The sequence below is a fragment of the Aythya fuligula genome, chromosome 8 (genome assembly GCF_009819795.1).
Source record: "Aythya fuligula isolate bAytFul2 chromosome 8, bAytFul2.pri, whole genome shotgun sequence".
Classification (NCBI taxonomy): Eukaryota; Metazoa; Chordata; class Aves; order Anseriformes; family Anatidae; genus Aythya; species Aythya fuligula.
Window position 1 is genome coordinate 16,622,985 of NC_045566.1, and position 18,791 is coordinate 16,641,775.

Genomic DNA, 18,791 nt, shown 5'->3' on the forward strand with positions numbered 1-18,791 from the left:
TGTATATATCTCTGTGTGGGTGTGCATAGAAACACGCAGGTAGAGATGAGAGAGAGGGGTTATTTATATCAAAAGCAGACTTTTAATACACAAAAGAAAAGTACATCTGAATATCTCATGTTTCGTTAAGGCTGCTCAGTGGCTTGCCAACAGATTTTGCTGTGTAAGTTGTTGTTTTCTTTTTCAGCTGGAGAAAAGCATTTGTCTAATCAAGTCCCTGGACCTACAAATCCTTTGGAGCTGCTGCAAGTTCAGAATGGAGGACTGGGTAGCTGAGAAGGATGAGCAGCCACTGACATGTGCCAAAATTCACAGTGCCCTTAGAGAGCCATGTTGTCTAGGCATTTTTTGGCTCCGTCTCACTGGAGCAGGTCCCCACACCCGCCGTAGATTCAGAGTGAGGACTTGACCAAGCCAGCATTGCCTGTGGAAAATGGGGCAAATGCTCAGGCCTATTCTCATCTCTCTGAGTTCAGCAAGAAGTTCCCTGTAAGATGGGTTTATACAGCTCTAAAAGGAGAGATTGTCTTGAGCTGCTCCAGAGTTCCTGGCCACTGCAAACATGAGTGCTCATGCTTCTGCCTACGGTGCTGATGAACAGCCCGCATAAACTCACTCAAGCAGGCAAGCTATTTTTTCATTACTCATGAAACCCTCAAACTCTTGACAGGATTGAAAGTCTGTCTCTGCATCCAAATTGGGTCATAATTTTACTCCTGTTTAGCTTACATTTGGACACAGCTGCTTAAGGATGTAGCTATAGGATAGATGTTCAGAAAGCAGCCAGTTAACCAACAATTCATTTATAATGTCAGTTCTGTCTAGAAAAATCCTATTATTGTCAGTGCTGGAACAAGTCTGATTGATCAAGTGTGTGGAAATGCATCTTCTGTGATGTTTGATCTGAGCTGAGGCACTATGGATAGCAGTACCAAGAAGCACTATCATACCAAGTGACTGACATCTCCTGGATGATTTTCTCTTCATAGCATGGTATCAGCATATCTGTGCCAGTGGTGGGGGACAAAGTGAGTCCTTGAGTCAAGAGTCAAATTCAGCTTTTTAATACACACAGCATTTCCATCCCCGCGGCTGCCAGCACACAGGGATATGCTGGCATCACATATACAGGACTCGGAATCAGAATCGGACATGGCAGCCTGCAGCAAATTACTTGTGTCATAGCTCACATACCTGCAAATAGACTTCAGGTCGCAGCAGAAACACAAGACTTGGCGACGGTTGGTGGAGAGATCACATTAACAAATGCAAACGTGTTTGAGACCTCGTGCTTCCACTCTCTATTCATAGACCTGCAGGTGCTGGCCTTTCACTGACCTACACCGAATTACTCAGGGCAAGGTTTGAAACCTCATCTGCTTGGGCCACTTTGTGGAGAATGGAGAGCATGTCGCTGGTGTTAGCGCAGATGTAGGTGGTTGCAAATGAGCTGAATCAGTCCAGTTATCAGCAGGGAATGGCCAGCAAACAGAGACATCAACTTAACTGACAGTCAATCTTGCTTTACACAACCTTGTCTTCTTGAATGGTGGCTCACTTTTGGACTCAAAAAAACTAGTCAGCTTGGGGTCTTCACCTGCATTTACCATTGTGTTTATTAACAGATGCTGATTGGCAATGAACTAATTCAAGCTCCAACACTACTCATCTAGGTGATACACCAGCCTGGAGTGGGAAAGTATCTGTTTTATGAACTACCAGCAGATCTAGGTCGTGCTGTCCTTTCCCTCACTCACTCACTGCCATTTCTTGGTCCTGTTGATGCAATCCTTTGGGAGAGCATGCTCTCTGGCAGCATGGGGCTTCCTTGTTTAGGTCTGGATCACTTCAAAAACACCAACTGCACAGAGGGATCAGGACAAGGATCCTGGTTCTTTGTCTGCAACGCCTTAACTATAAATCCTGGGGAAGACTGGTTGGCAAAACAAGGCCATGTCTCACTGAGAGCAAAGGGCTCCGTGTCAGGTGTGCCACCACCCACTTTGCCCGCCAAGACACTACAGACCAAGCATGAACTTCCAAACTGTGTTTTGCAGGTACTTGTATGAATGCTTGCATAGTTATACTTTCTATTGACACACACCTATTGGGGTGCTCAAACATGGTCTTACCTGTCTGAGCAGATGAATGATAGTCCCAGCTGAAAAGCACTTACAAACACAAAAGACCAGAAGAACATGACAGTACTGGCCAGCAAAAGAGGCTACTGAGCACTGACAACGTTGCAGGCAGCACTGTGAAAGGGGCAATGCCTAGAAAGACCTCTATGTATTACAACATCCCCTCAAAGCCCCACAAAGGTGAGAAGGAAATATATGTTCAGCATGGAGATAAGGTCATGGCAAAACAGGCCAGGGTGGCCCGGCAGGCTTGCACAACTGCATGAGGTGGGAATCCCTCCATATTAATAGTGAATATGCAGTTTCCAATACCTCTCGATACTCTCCTAATTAAACCTGGCTGCCTCTGTGGTGGCTTGCAAGGTTTCACCTCATGTATCCTTTTCCTTGTAAAAGGTTTCCTATAAAACCAGCAGGTCTGGGAGGTACCACCGGCACATACAGCAGGGCAGTGCAGATCCTGTTGTAAATCCGCAGTGCTGCCTGTTTACCAAGACTAAGTATTCATATGTCAAAATCAACACTCTGTGCATAGATATTTTATATACATATATATATACATATATACATATACACACACACATATATATATATATATACACACACTTAAGGTTAATCTGAGACAAATATAAGTAAAATCTTATGGTATAACAGGTCAGCTCATATTGACTTCAGAGGGAGCATGAATGCAATAGGCACTTAGCAGGGAACTCAAAATCATCCCAACAGTATTTCAAGCCTATAAAGCATATTCAATAGCCTTTACAACCTTTGCTGGTTAATGCAATATGGTGTATTACGAATTATTTCTGTCTTCATGTTTGGTAATAAAGGAGCCCTAAAGCACTTTGAGCTGCTTATCTCCAGCTGTATAGCTTGTGAGCTGCAAGGTGCTGAGAAGAAGCCCAGGAGAGACGACAATCTCAGCACAAGAGCTCAAACTGGCAAGTAACTTTCTCAACTCTGGGATGCCGTTACTGGATTGCAGCCATCAGCATGGGAATGGCTCCAAAAGGGGATACTTAGCTGATAAAATATGTTTGGTTTCATTGTTGTCTAACTTGGACATGCTAATCCAGTTTGTCATCCCTCAGACTTAGACGTGACCACGTAATAAGGTCTGACAGGGAAACTGTTAGAAAAACAGGGTAGCAGACCTCTGCTGTCAAGCAGATGGCTTCCAAGTCCCCTTAGGTCTCCATTAATTCATTATTATGCACTTTTGCAATCAGTCCTTTGATCCAAAGAGTGAGCTTACACCATGTGAACAGGTTTGTTTCAGTCTAGTGCAACCATCCTCTGTCAGCTCAAAAATCACACACTGCATACTTGCATACCTTCATGGAGAAATCTAAAAGGGTGGCCATGTGTAGGCAGCAGACACACAGCAGTGTGCATTACAGCACAGACTCCCTGGAGGCAGTGGAACAAACAGCAGTTTTACTCCAAGAAAATAGAAAGAAGCCCTGGCAGCTTTTCAGGTCAGATATACTCCCTTTTCTTGTACTGAATTACAGGGAAGTCCCCAGATGAAACACAATCAATGACAGAAGTTTTGTCTACCTGCATTCCAGTTAATTCTACCCACAAACAACATGAGTTTGGCCTGATGAGTTACCATGGTTTTCCCATGGTTCCCATTTCGCCACTACTTGACCTGTCAGTCTAGAAAGATCTGTCTCAAGCTGACATATTCCTCTGCTTCTTTTGGTCTTCATAACGGCCTACTTCTTGGTTATTTACTGTGCTAGGACCAGAAAAAGAGATGCATTCCCAAAGTTGTCCACAAAAGGTAGAGCAACACCCCTTGGATCTGCCCCTCAGATCTCCATTTTCAATGTGTCACCCATCCGCAAGTGACGTCAGCTTGGACCAAATTTAGTCAGCTCTCCTACCCTGAGAAGTTCATGGATGGAGCTAGAAGTTGACATAAAATGTCAATACTGTTATTTAAAAATAAAATTTTAAGAAAAAAAAGAATGCAAATTTAAGATTTTCATTAGTCCGCTTCCCTGCTACATTATGGCAGTAGGGTACAACTGCCACTTGTCCATTTTTTTTCCTCTAGTAGACATTCCAGTGGGAACTCTGAGCAAGCTACAGTGAAGAAACTAAATGATATTTATGTTATGTTAGAGATTGATGCACAAACATGTTTTAGAGAAAGCAGTCACCTTTGATTCACCCTTACTTCAGGGTGACTTTGCCTCTATAGCAAAGATGAAGCTGGAACAGGCCAAAACTATGTTTCAGAAGTGGGAAGACATCCCTACCACACTGTTGTTAGCATGAGTTTGAAGGTGCTTCTATCCACAAGTTGAAAGCACAACAGAGAAGTAGGTCAAGTCTAATGAGCCCTGTAAAAGCTTTGTAGCACCACTCGGGGCTTTCACATATGCTACACCAGCTGTGGAGAAACACCTCCATAAGAAGTGTGCATTTTTACTTTGAATTTGTTTTGTTTTGTTTTACATAGCATTTGAGTACTTAGTTTGCATGCTGTAAAGTCTGAGCCAAGTATTCACAAGGGTTCAGTAAAACCACCTGCAAAGAAAGAAATGTCCCAAACAGCTTCTGAATAGGACTTCAGAGATTCCCAATTCGTTGAGAATCAAGGAAAAGTAAAATAAACTTACCAAAACCCACTTCTGATATTGAAGTGTAATGTTTCTGTGATTTAATATATCTTTTTCTGGTGCCAGATAAGAAAGCTCCCCAATGGCATTGAGCATTATCTCATTAACTGCAATGACTGGGGATGTACATGACACCTTACAGGTGATTTTGTTTTCAGCTCTTTCAAATGCAGACATTGGCAACACTAGGATTTGAGGCCAGGCTGGCTTTGAAGGAAATTTGTGTTCTTCAGCACAGTACTTCACAAATACAGATTATACATTTTGAGAGCCTAGAAAATTTGTAAAGTCAGATTGTGCCCCACTAAGGATATGCAAGAGATGAAAATCAATTTTGTGAAAATCAAAGGTGGTGATATGTGTATTATTCATCATATGGATTGATATGTCCCAGTGCACACAGCATACAGATGCAAGTGTGCATCTACATTTCATTACAACCTCCTTTCAGCTCAAAAAAAAACAACTCACCAAAGCCCATGAGATCACGGCTGGAACCTAAACACTAAAAAGCTTTCAGAAATGATAACACTTAAAGAATGAACTTTCAAAGAGCAAGTCAGGAGAATGGAAATTAGACAAGGTTTCCTTCTCACCACTGCTTTGATGGGCAGCATTAGCTTGGAACACGCCTCATTTCCGTATCTTTCAAAGCAGAGCTTGTGGAAAAAGCAGGGTTTGTGATCTGAATTCTCGGCAGCTGTTCTGTTCAGCCATGCTCAAATCTCTTGCTTATTCTTTGCAAGTCATCTGTAAACAGTCAGGAAAAGGGCTTTTTGTTCTCACAAAACGTTTGGGAAGTGCCTCCAGAATTGCGCATGTACAGAAATGTATTTATTCTTAAGTGTGCAGAACCTTCCAAACATTATCAATAAATAGCAACCAGGGTGACTCCATGCTCTGAAAACTGTCACTACTGAAAATGGCTTTTAGTAGTTACTACCTGCATCCTTACAGGAAGGTACATTTCAAGAAACTAAAAGGAGTTCTGTAAACTAAGTTGGTTTATTTTGGTCATTTGCATAACTGCTTGATATTACTTCTATAAAAAGTGTAATTTAAGGTTCCCTGAGAGTGTAACACGGAGTTCCTCTGCTTGCAGGAGCATTTCAACAAATTCCTCAACTAATGTTCAGGTCAATCAGGTGCTCTTATCACTGTACCCATGCCTGCTAACATTACTGCTGCATCTGATTAGCGGTGTGTCACATTATAACACATTGGTCATCATCATCACTGGAAGTGATGCTGTGTCCATTTAGAAATCCATGCCTATTCTTAAAATCCAGTCATTTAGGACATCCTTCTCTACAGATGTTTTACTAATTGTGGTGTATGTCACCAAAGCAATTGTTCGGTGAAATCTGGCTGGCTGAAGTTGCCAGTGGTGTTACTGACCCACTACTTCCGCACCTCATCTGTGCAGAGCAGTTTGCATGTTGCAAATGGGATGTGAAAACTCGGAGTAGATGCAGGAGAAAAACGCAGCTCATCTACATTTGTGCCTCCTTAATTCTTCTTTGTGAGCATAGGTACCCTTCTGCCCCGCCTTTAGGGAGTGCTGCTGCACAGCCTGATCTATTCTCATGTAAATAAGAGTGCTCCATGGATGAATAAGCAGAGATGTTTGGGTTTTCCTCCCTTTTTAAAGAATTCAACCCATCTGGAAGCAGAAATGATGTTACTTAGGTGATCACACAGGGCAGGAAGAAGGAACAGCAATAGAGATGTGTGTGAAAACTGAAGGAATGCGTCCAAACTATTCCACATGTACTTAAAATACTAATTAGCAAGTCAAGATGTAACAAGGACAGCAGTTAAAATTAAACAAATAATCTGGCTGCTAATGCTGCTGGGCTTGCTGTAGTACAAGCTGAGTCTTTGTATTGCACCAGACGAGAAATCTACATTCACATCCATGCTCTCTCCCCATCCCAGTTCTTATATTTTTCTGCAACGTGATCCTGTTGGCTAATTGTTAGAACAAGGGGAAATATATCCTCTCCCAAAAAGCACAGCTCTATTTAAATAATACATAGCCCTTCTTTTTCCTTTACCAGGGCACAGCAGGCACAGAAGCAGCAAGAAACTTGCACTATGAAATCCTGGAGCTTTGAGCTGCCTTACCTGTGCCTCATCATTGCCTTTCTGATGTGTTTCCTGGAATTTCAGAAGAAAAAATAAAAATTTCTGCTAATAACATTTTGTTTGTATTGTCTTTTTCTCTATTTGAGGGAGAAAAGAAGGGTAGAAACAAAACAATAGGAAGTGACTTTTTTCCCCAATCCTTCAAATGCAACATTGGAATAGTCTTTGCTCACTCACAGCATGATGAATCCCATCATGCAAACAGCACAGCCTGAACAACAACTTTGCCACAAGTTCACCAAAAAACCCCAGGTTGGATCAGCCACTTGAACCACCTCAGCCTGCGGTCTCACAAAAGGCTGTCATTCCTCTCTCCTATGGGCTGGCCACATTGTCCTACAAAACTGTACCTAAATGGCAAAAAGTCCTATAAAGATATTCAGAAATTCACTTATCCCCTATTTGAGCTTGGGGTTGGTGGGAACTCCTGTGCGCCTCTAATCTGGAGATACCTCATCTCAGTCACTGCAGCCAAAAGGATTTTAGAGCAGGGGGAGTGCTGGTCTGATTCAATGGGGAGAAGTTTCCAGTTTCGTGTAAGGGTTTGTTTTTCTTGTCGTTGTTCTTTTAACATCTTCAAAAAGAGCTGTCACACCCAACGCAGCTTCTCTAATGAGGTCAGGGTAGAGGAAAAAGTGAGCATTGTCAGTGGATTAGTCGAACCATTTTCTGCACCTAAAATCACCAGTGAGCAGCATATGATGGGTGAAGCCATACCATGTAAAGAATAAACAAAGGCTTGAACTTGCGTCAGGCACTGACTAGCCATGCTGGGAAACAGATGCTTGCCATGTCAACAGATGTTGCAAAAGAACAGACACACCATGCAAAGGGAAAAATCCTTCTTCCTAAGCCAGAGCCCACCTCAAAGTGCCCCACCATTCTCAGCCAGTGCCCTCCCTGCAGTATGTGGGTCTCATACAGCAAACCTGGACTTCCAGTTTCCTCTCTGCTATGTGAGCAACATTTCCCTTGCAGTATTTTCCACATTTTTCTGTAAGGAAAAGGGAGGAAACCTGCATGTGGGCTTAGGCTGCAATCCATCTCAGCTCTGCTCCAAGATAGTGTATGCACCTAGGTGGTGTCCCATGGAGCGCAGCCACTGGAATCAGTGAAGATGTAGTTACAAGACCAGTCCCACCCAACCTTGCTGCTGCTGCTCTCTTATGAGAGGCCTTGAAGGAGACAATTGTTCCCCTTTTGCATGTCTCTTTCTCCAGTTCTACCTGATCTTACAAATGAGGTCAACAAGGACAGGAGTTAGCTTTACTTCTGAGCAGAGAACCTCTTGTAGGAGTTTTTTTTGTTCAGATTTTAAAGGATACTGATGGTCCTGGTAGCTTTCCTTCACAGGAGACCAGGTTCTTGGCAGTAAAATTCAGACATTTGGCAGCTCCTGTACTTGTTTCTGGGGTGAATCCCTCCTACCTCCTTCATTATGGCATCAACAGTCCTGTTCTCCAGTTCTCTCTCCTCAGTTTCCCTCTAAATAATGAGCACCGGTATAACATGGTGACCTGCATCACTAGATGCGATAAAATTTCTGAGTGACATCTGAATAACGAACAGTTTGTGATAGCTGGTTCCCTCCTCATCCTCACTAAGGTGAGGAGATGTGCTGGACACGCTACCCTGTGCCACATGCCATCCCTGGTGCCTGCACAATGGGAGCAAATCTGGAGTCTCTGGAACTGAGTGATTATCTCTGCTCAGTGTTTAAGGACGGCACTTTGACAACTGAACTTGCAATAGCCACCCGGTTCCAGGAGATGTTGCTGTGCTTTCAGCTAAAGGCCTGGGAGATGCAGAGCATGGGAATTGTGAATAATTAGTGGAAAATTCTGAGTGATCTTGGAGCAAGTAGCATCAGGGAGTGTGTGAGTATGGGAACCCGAGCAACACCCTCCTCACAGCTCTCAGCTGCACGGCAAGGAAGCAGGATTTGACCAACTTCACAACACTGAAGTCTTTCAAAGAAGGACTCCACCGCAAACCAATTGCTCCCCACAGGGCAGCATTATCTGGAGCTCAGCCCTTTCAGCATTCAGTCTGAAATTTAACCCTAAGTGCTAAAATAGGTACATTTTCCCTGTCGGTTTTTGAAAGTGGGAGAGAAACCAAATTCTTCCTCCTCTCTCACTTCAACAGGAAATCTTCCAACCTCCTAACTCACTCTGACTCAAGTACGTAAATTCCAGTTACCTTGATCATCTCTCAAAAGAGCAAGGACTGCATGGCCTGGTTCCCAGTTCACAAAGAGCTGTGGGACACAGCTAACTATTGCTTAAAAAAGGCAAACATACAGGAAAAAATCCCCAAAAATATTTACTGCTGTCTTCATCATCATTAAAGTACCCTCCATCTGTAGATGGGGTATTTCTGCATTTTACTGTGAAGCAGATACCCAGGAGGCCTCTACCGAAATGCAAATGGGCAGCAGTGCCAAGAATTGGACCCTCCTTTCCAGACATCTGACATTCCTCAGACTGTGCTGTCTCTTCACGCTTGCTGATCTGATGCCATGCAGAAGGCAGGGCACTGCTCTGAATAAAAATTCAGTTCCTCTCAATTGTTTCCTGACCTATGTTAAGAAAAGCCTCCCAAGCCCATCTCATGGCCAATTAAAGCATAAACCTCTAGAGGAGGAAATAACAGGAGATATATACACTTCTTCTAAGAAGGATAATAAATCCCCAAAGGCTAGGAGTGAAGTCCCCGGGAGCTCACAGCAAAGGACAAGGCTCAAGTGCAGTGTGACGGGAGGAATCACTGACTTGCCCAGATTTCCTGGTTTAACTGGGTCCATCCCAACACGTTAGTAAGCTTAGTCAGAGCGCTGCCTTAGGGCTTACTCAGGGCACAGGGCTTGTACTGTCTTCCATCACCCCCACCCAGACTGCAGCCCTGGGAACTAGCTGGTTCCCAGCTCCCCAGCAGGATTGCAGGGTCATCACCCATGCATGGGGTCACACGGCATGACCCAGCCTGGGGGGCCTTCCTCCTACATTTGTTTTTAAACACTGACCACCCCACAGGCAGAAACGAGGACAATCAGAAGGGAAACAGGAGCATGTCAGGATACTTCGTTCCCATGTCTACTCTGCATATACCGAGAAGCTCCAGCATTGCATTGTCAGTACCCACAAAGATTTGCAGCTGCAGGCCAGCGAGCATTGGCAGTTCACACTGGCTCTGTTGGCAGACAGGAGCATGGCAGTGAGCAGTTTGATGCTTGTTTGTCCTTTCTGTCCACCATAGCATTTCTTATGCTCTTTTTTCCTTCCAGGAGCATGCAGGAAGGTACCTGTGGTCCTCCTGATGGTGAGGAGCAGCAGCGGAGCTCTGTACTACTGCAGGTGCTTACTTCAGCCCAGACACACGATCTGTTGGTAGAACTGTTCTCCTGAGCCACAGCTTCATCCGCCATGAGCTGTGGAAGCCAAAAATCCTCCAAGAGCAATGAAGAGGGTGTTCAGGGTAATTAAACTCTTCTGGGTGACTTACTTATTTTATCCACTTATGTTACAGCTATGCCAGCAAAACAATTCGGATTGTTTGATCCAGGGCACTCCAAACAAAGCGTGCTCCCTGCCCCAAGGAGATTGCCATATCACCGATGGACAAGCAGAAGAAGTTAAGATGACATGATGATAACAGACAGACACATGGGCTGCTCTGAGGGTTGAGTCAGCACTCATTTGCCCACAGCACAGGGGATGGGTACACTGAAATAGCTCTTTGAGAAGCCAACTGCACTCCAAAGCCTAATCCCTTTTAAACTCTACATAATTTTTTGCTTGCTTTCCTCCTCTCTCAGAGCAATGAGTTGTGCAACTTGGAGCTAAGGAAAATTCACGCAGGATTTTCCCAGCTAAAGAAGGATCCAGGCTGTCTGCTTCCTCTCCCACACAACCCTCTTCCACACAACCACTTGTGTGTGAAGTTATTTATACACATGGCCAGGGTCATTGCTATACAGCCAAGTACCTGAAGCACACATTGAACATTATTGTTAGAAAGCATCTGAGTGCACATCTAATAATGCCAAAAAAAAAAAAAAAATGTCTAGACATAAGTCTGACAACAGCAATTCAAGACTGCCACAGAGACGAAGCAACATGTCAGGAGCACAAGATCCTGATCTGTGCCCAGTATAATTGCTTACTGCAATTAAGAAGTCTGGGCACCTTCATGCTTTGCACTGAACTTTGATCCCTGAAAGGTAAGCACTCCTCAAGACAAAGCTTTACTGCTGCTGCTGCTTTTCTAGCCAGCCATCAAACCTCTGGTTTGTACTATGAACATGTCAAAAAAAAAGACCAGAAATATAACTTAAATGTGTCAAAAATAATGGAGAGCAGGGAGGAAATGAACTCCGTTTTCAAAGCACTCCAGTTTTGTGACTGCAGCTGATTGTGGGCACAAGGAATTAGATGTCTGCCAACCTAGTTTATGATTGCAAAGGCTTGAAATGTTTCTTTGCTGTTATTTCTGCCCATTCCAAATGGCCACATCTCAGGACTCAGACTGGTGCTTAAGTAGAGGCTGGCTCCAAAAGTGTGGCATTGGAAGTATTGATGGAAATAAATGTTGTGGTGACCTCTGCATTTGTGTGCTCTGAAACATCAGCTAGACAAGCATGACACAGAGGCGGTGGATAAACACGAGGGCAACCTCTACTGCCCTATTGTTGAAAACTGGAGTACAACTGAAGTAAACCTGACTGGGGAGGCCATTTAAAAAGTGTCTGTATGCACCAAAGTGCCTTAAAATACAAAACAGCTTTCAGGACATTTCAGAACTGGAGCTGCAGCTCCAGAAGCTCCGAGTACCAAGCCACATAGTTCTAATGAAATATGGTCACAGCAGGGGCTGTTTAGTCTTAGTGAGCTCCTTGGTAAGGTTTCATCAGGCACCAGCTAACACTCTTCCAAGCAACGCTTGGTTGCTGGGAGCACACAAGCCCTGGACTAACCCCAGAAAGAAGGCAGTATCAATAAAGTCTCCATGTTTGGGGCAAAAAAGGCTGGAAACAGAACAAGGAAGGAAAGTTTGATGTGGCAGACATGGCCTGCACAAAACCACTTGTCTTCAGGATTGTCCAACAAGCCGCAGCCTGTCTCATTGAGCAGCATACATGTGGCCAGAGAAACTGAAGATCCCCCCCAAAGTCTAGAGAATGAGTTTTTGCAGACACACGACTGCATATATCAAGCTTGGCCAAGACACAGCCTAATACCCGGTTTTTAACAGAACAGCTCCAGTCAATACAAATCTTGTGGATAAAGCGAGAAAAATCACCACTTTCCAGGGCTTGGCTCCACTTTCTAAAAGAACCATCACAGCTATATAAAGCAGTGCTCATTTTTACACTTTTGTGTAAACTTTTCCAGTTTTCCCAGCTTCATGTTATGGCACTAGGAAAAAGGCTACCTCAGATTCCTGGAAGGGTGTCTATGCAAGCACCACGTGCCTCTGAACAAGCCTGACAGCCCCATACTGACACACAGATGGGCAGAGCAGAGTTTAGTGTTTAAGATGTAGTCCCCATGAACGTCTTCGATTTGCTCTTCAGAGAGCTGTGCTGGGTGCAGTTCCAGTGCCTCCTACAGAGAGGTTTCTCTGCGACAAGGTTCTCTACAAGCCTCAATCATGTGGCCTCTGTACACGGGTCTCTTCCATCACTTTGTTCTTTTCCCTCCAGCCTTTATCTTCTAACACTGCAGCAAGACCACAGCATAAATCTGCTTACTTGCACTGAGTCACAACAGAGATATATTTGGGCAGTCAGACTGTCATACCCTCCACCACTTCCTAGAATACTAAAATGCCTAACTTGAATGGGCAGCTTGAAAGCACCTTCCTAATCTGCTGATGTCTTTGCATGCACGTGGGCACCTATACACGTAAGAGACATTTTTCTCCTTCATTTGTGAATAAGTGAGACAATTCATACAAAAGCATTTACTGCTGTATACATATGGAGGTTTACAGATATGGATTGCACCATCAACACACAGTAAAGGTCTGAAACAGATCTGAGGCTAGAGACTACTTACGTTTCTGATAATCATTAAAAACTGGGCAGTTTACACCAGAGTCTGGCCCATGACATTTAACGTATGTGACAGAAATGGAAGTGAAGCATCAACTATTGAGAATAGATCCTGATGTCATAGAGTTTCAAATTAGAAACACAGACAAAAGGGATGAGGGTTTTCTCTGAAATCAGCTCTACCTCACAGTGCACTCCTATTTTGTTTCTTCAGACTCTCTAATAGCTGCTATTTTTAATTGCATATTTATACCGCAAACTATTTTTCTCTTTTTAAGCAGACAGAAGTGAAATCAGCTTGTAATATCTCCACATCCTTTTGTGAAGGTGTTGGAAGTAGATGCCTGCTTATTTTTTTACTGTTTTTAAAAAATGTATTTTAGGGCTGCCAGGAAAAAAAAAAAAAAAAAAAAAAAAGACTTGATAAATACCAGAGACCTGATAAGCCTGTGTCTGTTCCCAGCTGGGAGATCTCAGTGTGGATAAGAGAAGGAGCCCAGCTTGCAAGGAAGGAATGGAGTTCAAGGTCCTGACCCATATGAGCCCATGATCACTCTTGCTTTCAATCCTTCATAAATTTGTTTTAAAACCCTGCTTTGGCCCAAGTTCTAGGGACTCTTCCAAGTCATGCTGGACTGCTACTTGGATTTATTAAGCTTATATACAAGAATATGTATTTGTAAAATTTATAGAATCAAGGAGAATAAATACTACTTCAGCAACCTCATCCTTCACTGTTGGCCATGGGGCTCAGCAGTCACCTGTTTCACTGCAGGTCTCCCTCAGCAGTGATACCAGTGCCCATGTGGAGAAGCAACAAAGGCAAACGATTCAAGAAGTTGATAAGCCTCAGCCTCGAGGATGAACCCTCCAGCACCAGCTGGGCAGGGACTGATTCATGTGGCTTTGTCACCACTCTTGCTGCACTGTACTGTGTGGCGCAAGCAGTTTCTGGTCTCTTTCACACCCTAGCCCTGCTGAGAAGGGAAGTCGGTGGTGACCACATTCCCCAGCTGAGATCAGCACACATCCGCACAGAAGCCCCACACTCCCTGACCGGGGGGCAGACTAGGACCAAAGGCCAAGACTTTTTTAGGTTGTATGTCTGACAAGAAAGAACTACAAAAAATAGCAGCCACAGAAGTCGCTTGGAAGCTACCAAGAACAACCTGACATTAAGAATAACAAAAACTGAATAAAAACAAAAGTACTCTCAGATATAGCAAACCCTACAAAGAAACACACTATAAATAAGTAAATAAATCTCACTCCCACAAAAGCCTGCCTGTTCAAATAATTCACAAGTGGTCAAAAAAACAAACCAAACCAAAAAAAAAAACAACAACAGAGAACCACCCACTTGCCCAGACTGCCAAAAATGGAGGGGAACAACGACAACAAAATCAACAACCATCCAAACAAACTGCCCAAACCCAGACACAGTAACCCCCTCCCGCAAACCTGCTGAAAAGGACAACAACACTACTGTTCCCTGCTGAAGTAACTCTCTCTCAAGAAAATGTAAAAAAAAAAAAAAAGCACCAAACAATTGTTTGCTGGTTTCTTGGAAATATTTATGAACAATATTCATAGGAAATGTTCTCAAGGGGAAGTCACGTAAATGAGTACAGACATGGGACGTAGATGGATAGATCAATCTGGCTCTCTGTGTGACTGTGTCCCTGGGGAGCCTGTTCCAGTGTGCTACCACCCTCTCGGTGAAAAGTCTTTTCCTGATATCCAGCCTGAACCTTCCCCGTCACAGCTTGACACCTCAGGTCCTATCGCTGGTCACTAAAGAAAAGAGATCGGTGCCTGCCCCTCCACTCTCCCTCGTGAGGAAGCTGTAGGCCACAGGTCTCCCCTCAGCCTCCTCTTTTCCAGGCTGAACAGGCCAAGTGACCTTAGCCGCTTCTCCCCTAGGCCCTTCGCCATCTTTGTAGCTTTCACCATCCAAGTCTTTGTAAGCTAAGGTTCATTTGAAGAAAATGTAATCAGGCACTAGGGTCATCAAGATTTTAGTACTGTGTTACTCTAATGTTTTATTTCTTATGGGTGAGAAATATTTATTTGCCTCATAAGAGGATACTACAAGTAGAGCATCTCCTTCATGCATACACCAAATACACCTTCTGTTGAGTTACTAAACAATACTGACACTATAAAACTCACTGGGAACTTCTGAACAAGCTCAGCCCTTACCCATAATGTGCACAAGGGACACAGAATGTGATCAAGAATAAAACATTTACCTCAAGTGGTTCTTCAGAGTCTGTATTGACATCCATAAGGTTTTCTGCAACAGGCCACTGTGAGTAATTAGCGGTGCAGCTCAGCATCTCCATTACATTTTTTTTTTTTTTTTGGAGGGCTAATCAGTGTCTTTAGCACTTGTAACCAATTCTTCAGTCTGAATTTTGGAGGCTGAGATAGCAAGTGGTACGTGTTTGGCAGTCCCTCCAGGATGGCACAGTTGCTGGGGCCGTGCATCTGGAACATCCAGCATGGTTTTCACACCAAACAAGGGCAGCAAGGTGTTTCATTACACAAACAAGCTCTTTCTGAAATAACTTGTGCCCAGCTGGTAGAAATAAAGCTGAGACTGTCTTTAGGCATCTCTAATTTCTGTGCCAGCAAAGTGAAGCTCTAATAATGTGAATACTCAGCATCTGTCGGCATCTTCCTAGCTCTGCTCAGAGCAAATGCAGGTAACATCTATTTTTGCAACTGGATCCAAAAGCTCTTGCTAATTTTTCTGAAAAGTTAATTGGCAGCCAGCATCAAGACTAGCTGCCTTTGCCCCCAGGACAGCTCAGCATCCTCCTGCAAGCAGAGGTCAGGTACTGTGGTTCACAAGACACTGTCACACATGGAATATAACATTTTCCAGTATGAAAGAGCTGCTTAAGGGATATACACGCTTGCATCACATGAATTTGTAGACTTGTTTACAACTAGTAAACCCAGCAGACCTGTTATATACATTTATAATACATGTCACTGTACTGTGCTATGCCAGTCCAGTCCAAGAGCAGGGACGCAGCAAGTCCTGCTCAGCAGAACATGCTGTCCTCTGCCCTTCTCAGTGCGCTACCAAAGCCCTTAATTGGAACGTGATATCATTGCTTTGCCCTACTCTGCATTTATCTTTAGCAGAAGAATAGCACTATTACATGGGTCATGAATGCATCTAGACAAATGTGCTGTTTATCACTGGAAATATTTGATTCAGGACTTCATGCCTCACATATGATAACCTCCAAGGAAATTAAAAAAAAAAAAAAAAAAAACAAACACAGGCAAATCTCCATGGCCCCTCCATACGCAGCCAGCCAGTATTTATTAATCGTAGGAGCCGTTTAAAGTTTCTTCAGGAATAAAAAAAAAAAGGTTCGTATACGATTCAAGTACTCTGTATGTTTGATAGCCTAGATAAAGTTTGCAGGTGACATTTGCACTATGCTAATAATCTATTATCACTAAGTAATTCCCATTTTTCATTCACAATTTATAGTACTATTTAGTCTCCCACAGCATTTTTTTTAAAAGTTCACCAAGTGTTTAAGCCAAGTGAGAAAGGAAGGTCAAAATAAGCAAGTTGCTGAAGATCCCTACAAAAGGCAGTAAAACCCAGGTGTCTTTGCATCGGCCCAGAACTCTTATAAATGTAGACTCATTTTCCAGTCATTCAAAGGTCAAAGACACAAAGAGTTTGCAAAGAGAAAATAAAAATATATGTAAACAGAACACTTCACACACCAAACCCAGAGATATATGTATCTTTAAAAGGTCGAATAAAAGCAGTATCACTTGCTGACTACCAGAACCTGAGAAATGAACCGTTACTCCACTGAGAAAAGTAGCACCAAACCCCTTGTCTCTGAATCCCACGTTAACTATTGACCAAGCCTGATGAGAAGAGGAGCAGACCATGACCCCAGCAAGATGTCCACCCCCCCAACAGAATGCTCCTCTAACTGTGATCTCTACTAGTGTGGCACCTCTGCCATCTGCCTTGCAACTTGAGAGCTAGGAACTTTAGAGCTTTATTGGGATTGCACCCTGCATTACACAAAACTATTAGCTATTTTTCTCACTAGTTGAGATGAGATAGGAAATGTTTTGCTACATCAGCCCAATAAAAAGAGATGTCACAATTTATTATTCTAAGCTGAAAGAATTTAAGGCCTTTCAGCACTGAAATGAGGTGGTCTTTGAAATAAAATCTTTACCAGAGGGTAAGAATACAAATCTCATTTTCTTAACGTCAGAAGGGTAATATCACAAGGGAACAAATAACTTTGTTTCTCACTGATATGCACATATGGAAAATGACTGCCTTCTCACTGGATAATCAACCATTTTTCATTTAGAGAAACAGAAGTTACCACTGCAATGTGATTTTGGATTCCAACTTGCTCTTAACCTGATGTTCATTATGTGTACTAACACTGACAGATTTGTCCAAGATATCTCAAGAGTTGTCTGCACAGATGTTTCCTAGTATTTATGTATTTAACCCCCAGTATTGAGGTATTCAGTGCTGAAATATTTAACAAATCATCAAAACCTGGGTAAAAAATGTGTTAAAATGTACTAGCAAACATCTTTGTGAACACAAACACTTACTGCTTCTCAGTCTTCAATTCTTCCAGTACCATCGCACCTGGTTATGTCTCTGGCAGATTCTCTCCACTGGCTCTTCATTTTCTTTCCAAATGTGAAACCACGGAACTTCAGTGTTCATTCCTGTAAGAGTTAACAGATACACACGCTTTGTTTCTCCCCAGGTGAGATCAGAGAGATCTTGTCTTGAGAAACACATACACAGATCTTTGCCATTTCAGATAGCTCTGGAGCATCTGGAACTTTACAAGTGTTACACCGCAGGTCAAACATTGATTGGATGATCCACTACAGGTGAATGAGGAAACTCAGCACTTAATGCCTTCTTAAGTACTTAAAAGCCATCTTAATGATTACTACTGTGTTTGAGAAGTTGCCTTAAAAAAAAAAAAAAAAAAAAAAAAAAAAAAAGAGAGAGAGAGAGAGAGAAGTGTGGCTCCTTTGCTGGTGAAAAGGAAAAACAACTACAAATGAAAGAAGTCAAAAAACACACCTTACCTTTGAGTCACAAACCAACTGTAACTACACTCTGAAGAGAACCCAAGCAGCACAAATGTCCCTGCTCATCTTGAGGGGCAATACCTGACAACACCTGTGAAGCAGCCAGGCACAGGAACAGAGGTGAGAAAGGAAAGGCAGAGTGCTTTTAGGACTTAACAGTCAATGGCTCAACCTGCTGTCAGACAGCAGCAGCGTAAAAGCTCTGGATATCCAGGAGTCCAACAGATGAGGGCCAGGACAGCTTTCACCCAGATGATGTCTATCTTGGCCCAAATCTCCTGAATCCTCATGAATTTCAACCAATTTTAATTTTAAATTTTTTAGCACTTCAGGAAAGACTAACAGAGCATTGTTGTTTGTTTGTTTTTTCCCCATCTCTTCTCCCATTCACCCTTAGCTGTAAGAGAACATCTCCCAGCTGAGGCAGCATCCCCAGCTATGGCAAACACCCACAGTCAGCAACAAGAGGAGGTCAGTGCACAAAGTCATTGCAGCTGCTTGAGTCAGCTCTTGGTTTTCCAAATGAAAGCTTTCTCCAGACATTAATAATGCTTCTCTCGGCCCAGCTACTCACAACCACACAGTCTAACGATGCTGCTGTTGTCACACATCACATTCACTTAATCCTTCCTAAAAGCTGCACAAATGTTAGAGAGCAGGGAACCTGCTACCCTGATGAGTTCT

At 43.2% G+C, this 18,791-nt stretch overlaps 1 protein-coding gene across 1 annotated transcript in view; it reads right to left on the reverse strand.

Annotated features, from left to right (window-relative positions):
* The window catches only part of COLGALT2 (collagen beta(1-O)galactosyltransferase 2), a 105,660-nt gene extending 88,020 nt beyond the window's left edge, over positions 1 to 17,640 (reverse strand). Inside the window, exon 1 of the mRNA XM_032192398.1 lies at positions 17,610 to 17,640. The gene's annotated coding sequence lies outside the window, so the exon portion shown is untranslated. The remainder of the gene's footprint in view (positions 1 to 17,609) is intronic.
* Between the last annotated feature and the right edge of the window lie 1,151 nt (positions 17,641 to 18,791).